Source organism: Phycodurus eques, chromosome 17 (assembly GCF_024500275.1).
Source record: "Phycodurus eques isolate BA_2022a chromosome 17, UOR_Pequ_1.1, whole genome shotgun sequence".
Classification (NCBI taxonomy): domain Eukaryota; kingdom Metazoa; phylum Chordata; class Actinopteri; order Syngnathiformes; family Syngnathidae; genus Phycodurus; species Phycodurus eques.
In genome coordinates, this window is record NC_084541.1 from 13,926,948 (window position 1) to 13,935,318 (window position 8,371).

Below are 8,371 nucleotides of genomic sequence, written 5' to 3' on the forward strand. Positions count from 1 at the left end.
TGTTGACAATATCAGAGAGACTTTTCAATTGGACTGACGGTGACAAGTTGGCAGCAGTCGGTCAGGTGGTCAGTCAACAAAAAGCAATCGGAGGATTGGGGTCATCTACGACCATAACAGATGGGAAAAGGAGATTTTGTCTATGGCACCCAATACTTAGTTGACATTAAAAAAAATTTTTTAAAAAACAACAGAGGGGGCTCTAAAGCTGTAATGAAGTCTAAGTCTTGATTTGGTCTAAACCCCTCAAAGTGTGTTGCTCTTGACTTGGTATTTACTCCTCAGTCTTGAATCTGGACTGGGTCTCAAACCCTCAGAGTCTTTGTCTTTAGTTGGTCTCAACGTATTGGTCTTGACTTGTTCTGAACTCCTGAAAGTCTTTCAAAGTCTTTGTTCTTAAAGTCTTAGTCTGAACTTGATCCCATTCCATCCAACCAAATTTTGGTCTTGACTTGGTCTGAATCCCCTATAAATTCTTGGTCTGTATTTTGTGTCAGCCACTCAGAATATTAGTCTTAACATGGTCTCAACTCCATAAAGTTTTGGGCTTGACTTGGTCTCAACTGTACAAAGTCTCTGTCTTGATTTAATGTCAACCCTTTAAAGTTCTTATGCTGACTGTGGTGTCTTTAATTATGCTATGCTGTCCTATTCATCAATCTAAACTTGACACAATGCCATCCAGTGAAAAGCATTTATCTCCAAACGAAGTGTTTTGATTTCATCTTTTTATTATAAAAACAAAAACAACTCTTCTGAATTGAAACAAAATGTAAAGAAAACTGCAGAAACATGGTTTTTGCTGGACAAACATTCTGTATTTGGTCTTATTTAAACAGGATAGCTGGGTGGATTTAGGCGTATATACTGTATGGATCTGAAAAAAAAAAAAAAACATCCGGAAAACAAATGCAAGACATGCTGGTTGCTTTTTCCGGATAAAAAAAAATGTCAACGGACAAAGGCCATAATACTCGTATTAAACGTCACTGCATTCCCGTTAGTATAAAACAAAAGTGACTTATAGAGACCCAAACAGCGCCTACGTCTTTTTCCCGCTTCTGCTTTTCCACACACTGGACGCTCGGTGATGTATGAGGAGGGTCAGCGCACTTAAAGACTTGTTTTTCTCCCAGCAGGCTGCAGCTGCATGCTTGCTCAGCACATTCTGAAAAGTGCTCATCTTTATCAACACAACTCTTTCTCTGTCCCCGCATGTAACTTTTTGACATAACTCATTATAACTGCTAAACAATGCCCGCACAAACGCTCCAACAGCGCTACATTGAACACTGAAGTTTATTTTTATTTTATTTTATTGGTGTCATTGTCAAAACCTTTTACTCAGAGATTCCAAAACATTGTTCTAAATAACGAATGGCCAAAACGACACTTTTTTTTTTTTTTTTTTTGTTAAACCATTTTTTATGTGTTCAGTCAATAATATTCAATTTGCCCATTTTTGGGGAAGCACCTCAAAGATTTTGGGGTCTATGCGGCACGAGATGGTTGAAGCTAACAACATCAAGACTATGCGGCGTACAAGAACAAAAAACATTAGGCTTTGCGGCACGAGAAGTTTGACGTTCAAATTAGATCATGTTTCCTTTCAGTCACAATTTTCAATATGCAAACAAATGGAGTATTTCCTTTCCCAGAGCAACTCTTAATGCTATGTGGTAGAAGATAGCTGAAGCTAAATAAAAATCAGTGCTCAAAATCATTGCATGTTCCTTTTTAGTATTCTAAAAAAGATCGAAACGTTTCTTTTGATTTTATAAGGATAAGTCAAATATACCAGCGCAAGAACCTTAGGCTATGCGGCTCACCAGAACAAGAACCCTTAGGGCTATGCAGCACCAGATGGCTGGCACTCAAGTTCAAATCAGAGCTTGTTTCCTTTCCATCACAGTTTTCAACATGCAAATTTTTACGGAATACGGTCTTTTTCAGAGCAAGAATCTTTTCACGCTACGCGGCACAAAATGGGTGAAATTAACGTCACAGATCAAATCAACGCATGTTCCTTTACAATATTGCAGTTCACAGGCTTTTGCAAACTTACAAGGATTTATGACGTTTACCAACGAAAAAACCTGAAGGCTATGTGGCACAAGATGGCTGGCTTTCCCTGGCCAAAAACAAAACCAGTTTTCTGCGAATAACGTGTAGTACATCGCGATGTTTATTTTTAACGTCCGGCTTCAAACGAGCGCTCCCCCTCCCCGCTAATCACTAAAAACACTTGGGCTACATGAGGCGTTTACAGGCAGGTAATGTGAGGTGTAATTGGAAGCTTCCTGTTTGCCTCAGTCTATTAGCACTGTGGTTAAAAAAAGCAGTAGTTCATCATCTCAAATTAAACAAGAGAAGACGGAAATTAAAGAGATGGCAGGAAGCCCGTCAGAAAAAAAGGTGAAAATGAGGCAGAGCGCTTGCGTAGGCGACCGGTTATTATCGAGCGGTCGACGTGTTGTCGGTGCAATGGAGTGGAGTGGGAGGTCTGGAGGCATGATGGGAGGAAAAGGGATTGTGGGTAAATGGAGGTGTGAAGCAGCTGGAAAGGTTGAACAGAAGGGAAGGGCCAGACAATCTAGAAGCATCCAAAGTTGTCTCCTGGGAATTACTTTCTTAGTGGTTCATAGCAGAGTGACACGGTTAACGCCATGGAGCACAAGATGGTTGATGCCAAAGTTCAAATCAGAGATGTTTCCTTTCAGTGTTCCAACAGTCAACAATTTTCATCTGCAAACTTTACGGGATTATTTGTCCGAAAAACAGCACACAATCATTAAGGTTATGCAGCACAAAATGGCTGCAGCTCACTAGCGTCATAGAACGAACGAGTGCAAGTACTTTTAGAATGTTCTGAAAGTCACGTGTTTCTTCAAATTTAGAGAGATTCTTGTCCTGTACCAGTGTTAAGTATGTGAGCAAGTTGCTTTATAACATTTTGAAAGTCACAGGTTTCTTCGAACTAACAGGGATTTGCGTCCTATATCAGAGTCAGATGGTGAAGGACATGCGGCACAGTAGAGTAGCTTTAAGGCTACGCGGCAAAAGATGGCTGACACTAATGTCAAAGTTAAAATCATGGTGTTTTCTTTAGTGTTCTAAAAGTGGCACTTTTGGCCTCCTATACCAGAGCAAGAACCTTAAGGCTATGCAGTACAGTAATGTCGTGGGTAAAATGAGTGCATATTCCTTTTCAACACTCTAAAAGTCACGTTTCTTCAACTTTGCAGAGATTACAGTCAAAATCAGAGCAATAACTTTCATGATTTTAAATGCTATAGGCACATCGCCGGAGTCCAAAAGATTTTGCGGTAGCTGAGTTCAAGCTTCAGATCGAGATCCTATGTTTACATTTAGGCATCATTTTGAACCCAAAATTTCAACGACTACTTCAGGGCAAGAATCCTATTGACCCCCCCCGACCCCCAAATTAATCCAACAAAAGATCCATCTTCGATTGTTTTTACAGCCATAAAATCAATTCCTCGAAACCCACCACAATGTCACTTTTAGATTATTGCTCAGAAATGAATCAAACGCTTTCACCGCAGGGAGCTACTAGGAGAGAGAAAAAACAAATAGGATTCTTGATTGAGAAGACTAAATGTTAAAGTCAGCCTACAGGTGCTTTCAACATTCAGTCTTTCATCAGTAGGTTAGCCAGACAAGGTCAAAGATTATTACTTTGACAGGCCCCACTGCTCAAACCTCAGAAAAAAAATAGCACCACCATCAAGCGCGCGTGTGTGTGTGTGTGTGTGTGTGTGGCAAAGCAACGATTGCACAAACTCAAATGCTGACATCACCAAAAAGAAAACAGCTCCCACGGTGGCCTAAAACTGCCCCAAGGAAGCTGCAGCACAGAATTCTGAATGCATGGGTGAAAACGTCCCAGACATTCAGCCGGAAAGGTCGCCATGGAAACACAAATTATTAGGTACTGAGCAATCCACATTGATGTTTTCATGCGCATTTTTTTATTATATTTTTTTTTTTGCTGGCTGCTTGGTAAACTCCATCTTCCAGTTGCCATCACAAGTCTTGTTTACAGAATCAGCAGCAGGGACATGTTGGTATTGATCGGTCATCCATTAGCCAGGGTGACTTGGAGGCCATGATTGGTCGCCGCACGTACGCATCTCTGCGTGTAGCGTTTCAGACTGTTGATCTTTGTCATCCTTTTTTTTTTTTTTTGGTCAGTCATTTGAGTGTCCATTAAAATAACTGGTGTCTGGAACCATCATATAGCTGGGTTCAGATTCAAACTCAGTCACGGTTTGTTTTGAAAAATTAAGCCAAGACGTTTGTAGAAAAGATCAAATTAAGAAACGCGCCGCCCATCTTGACGCACATATCTTCCAAAATCGATATGATTCTGGCTCTTTGGATGAAGATTTGGATCAAATTGTGACGAGTGTTGTAGCATGCACCAATTTGTCCAATCTTGTTTACAATCAATAGGAATCTTGCTTTGGCATTCAGCAGTAATCCCTGAAAGTTTCAAGACGATACGTGGACACAAATAGGTCAAATGTGAACGAAAATCAATAGGGTTCTTGCTCTGATGTGGCGAAATGAGGCCCAAAATTTAGCAAATGGGCTGAAAGACGTTTTGCAGAAAATGACCAGTGGTTGTAGTGGTACACTCGCCTGACTTTGGTGCAGGCAGCGTGGGTTCAGTTCCCACTCAGTGACGGTGTGAATGTGAGTGTGAATGGTTGTCTGTGTCTATATGTGCCCTGTGACTGACTGGCGACCAGTTCAGGGTGTAGTCCGCCTTTCGCCCAAAGTCAGCTGGGATAGGCTCCAGCGTCCCGCAACCCTAACCAGGATAAGCGGTGTTGAAAATGGATGGATGGATGACCAGTGGTAGTGAAAACATCATCTCGCCACCATGCTCTGCCCACATCCAATGATGGAAACTGAAATACTTTTCAATTTAGCATTGTCCATTTGTCTAATATACGTCACTTAACACTGGTAGCAATTGGACAAAATTTCTAGGACAAGTTGGTCTCAGGACACCTGGAAATGGCCAAATGTTCTCTAAAATGACTGTTCCAAACCAAAATGGCTGACTTCCTGTGTATTTTCAGGCATGGCTTCTTGAGACTGTTTTGTGGATCTACTCATGATAGTCATGCCTACCAAATGTCATGTCGCTAAGTGAAACTGGCTATTTTCAAAATCTCCAACAATCTTTGTCCTCTTAAAATAGGACTCATCATGTAAAAACTAACTTGTTTTTAGACCATTTTTACTTGTTTCAAGCTAAGTTTTACTCGACATGAGTAAAAAAAAAAATTAAAAATAAAAAAAAAATGGGTTTTTTTCTTACTCCACTGGCAATTTTCGAGTTTTATTGATGAGTCTCATTTTAAGTGTAATCAGATTAGTTTTGACAAGAAATAAGACAAAGATTCTTGATAAGATTGAAATTTTTTGGAAGTGTAGCAGCTGTACAAAAATTGTTTCAGGGATGCCTGGAAGTGGCCAAAATGAGTCAAAAAAAAAATGGCCGCTTCAAACAATAATTGCATACTTCCTGTGCCTTTCCGGCACGGCTTCTTTGTGAGTCTACTCATGATAGACATGCCTACCAATTTTCTTTATGGACAGTAGTTGGTGGCTAATAATAATCCAAGCACGCGTTTAAAACTATTATGACATTAAGGCGACAATGTCCGTCACAGCTACTGCGGCAATGCGACACGTCCGCCGGCGTTTTTCACCGTCAACGAGCGTGACGCGAAACGCCGCGTCAATTCTGCAACGACGGTGACAAATAGACAACACCGAGAAGCATCCTTATTGCGTTTGTCTGGAGTCCATCTTTTGATTCGCATTCAATTAGCTGTCAACGCTGTCACCGCCTTGGCTCGTTGTTTGATTCCGCTGCTCGCTAAGCGTCCTTCCTGACCCAATCCCCTGTCTGCTCCACTGAACACCGGCAAATGCCAACTTTAATGTGGATTGCAGGCACTGGAACGTGGCCAGATGAGGATGTTGGGAATATCTATGGACTGGCTCGATGTCGTACTTGGACATTATCGCTAATTTAATGACTTTACTGACCCCTCCAGGGAATATTTTTCAAAAAAGCAACTAGCGACTTTAATTCCTGCTTAGAAACAGATAAGACGAGTGGAATAATGTTCCCATTATGTTCCGTTTGACAAGAAAGCTGCCAGGTGGAAGGCAATCTCGAAGTCAGTTGAGCTGAACGTTGCGAAAGATGGAGTGGCCATTTTATACGTTGCAAAAGCACGGATTTATCAGCATGTTGACAGGCAACTTTTGACACGCAGTATGCGCTTGTGAGATGCAACTATGTTGCGGAGCTTGCCTTGCCTCACCTTTACAACTTAACATGAGAACAGGCCGTGAGAGCTGGATGGGGTTCTGTGTCAGACAGCTTAAAGCCTGGCTTTATTATATAGAAATGTTGACCATTTAAAATGTATATTTACATACATGCTTTTTGACAAGAGGCAATATTTTTTTTTCACATTAGCACCCAGCTCTGTACCAAACCAACACTCATTGCTCACAGCATCAGGAAAGTGCTCGATTAACTTCCAACATCAGCAGTAATCAGCTGTTGTGGATAATTGCGTTAAATCCACTTGATGACACGTCTGAGGAAACATCTCCAGGCTTTGACGAGTGGAGAAAATCGGGCGCGATTAAGCTCCTGCCACCTGAGCCCCCTTACGAGCGTCCGCCTCCGCCACCGCCATCCGTCCTCATCAAAAGTAAGAGCCTCGTTCTTAATCCGTCTTTGCGCTCTGACCTTTTCCGCCGTAGTGAACGCGCAAATTATTCTTGATTTTGTCGCCAGGGACTCCCCCCCCCCCCCCCCCCAACCTTTATTGTCATCCTCACGAAAAAGAAAACGCACCAAAGCGCCAGTCAATTCCGTGTCGACCGAGTCATACATCATGTTTGGAGTGTATGGATTTCTAATATTTCGCTACAGTGCTCAAGATGATGTCATGCTCTCTGAGCATATATCAAATACACTCCTTAAAGGATATGCAAAATGGGCACCGAGAGACTATTAATAAAGATAACCTCTTATACCTTGGAATTGCGCTGCAGGGGATGAAATGCACTGTTGAGGATTATAGGTAGTGGTGGGATATCTATTAACAACCAGTGTAAAAGCCAGTGAAATAATCCATAATAGCCATGAGAATGGCAGACATCCACCAAGGGCGAACAATCTTACTTTGGATCTTCATTGATACACACATTCTGTATTGGAATGAATTTAAACCGGTTTGGGTCATGGTTAGAGTAAGGATTGGTCTGGGGTTAAGGTCCGGGTCAGATTAGTGGACTTTAGGGTTAGGATTCAGGTCCGGGTTAGGGTTGGTGCAGGGTAGGGTTAGGGATCAAGTATCAAGAATCTATTGGAACCGGGACTAACATTCCGATTTTCTAGGGATCGTTTGCATTTTTGAATTTTGGTTCCTAGTTTTGATGTTTATTGTCCACCGACCTGAAGAAAAATGTGCCGAAAACCGATGAAAACGTGCGCACGTGCGCCCAAAGGCGTATACGGCAGCGATCGAAAGTATGTCAAAATTTTGTTCAAATAAATGACCGGCGAATCTCAGATTGAGGAGGAGCAGTGTGGTTTCGTCCTGGCCGTGGAACAGTGGACCAGCTCTACACCCTCGGCAGGGTCCTCGAGGGTGAATGGGAGTTCGCCCAACCAGTCTACATGTGTTTTGTGGACTTGGAGAAGGCGTTCGACCGTGTCCCTCGGGGGGTCCTGTGGGGGGTGCTTCGGGAGTATGGGGTACCGAACCCCCTGATACGGGCTGTTCGGTCCCTGTACGACCGGAGTCAGAGTTTGGTCCACATATCCGGCAGTAAATCGGACTCGTTTCCGGTGAGGGTTGGACTCCGCCAAGGCTGCCCTTTGTCACCGATTCTGTTCATAACTTTTATGGACAGAATTTCTAGGCGCAGCCGAGGCATAGAGGGGGTCCGGTTTGGTGGCCTCAGTATTGCATCTCTACTTTTTGCAGATGATGTGGTTCTGTTGGCTTCATCAAGCCGTGACCTACAATTCTCACTGGAGCAGTTCGCAGCTGAGTGTGAAGCGGCTGGGATGAGAATCAGCACCTCCAAATCTGAGACCACGGTCCTCAGTTGGAAAAGGGTGGCGTGCCCTCTCCAGGTCGAGGATGAGATCCTGCCCCAAGTGGAGGAGTTCAAGTATCTCGGGGTCTTGTTCACGAGGGAAGAACGGAACGGGAGATCGACAGGCGGATCGATTTCACAATGTGTAGGAGTGACGGGATGCCGTCTTTTATGCGATCCCTCCCACTCCGAGCATCAGCCT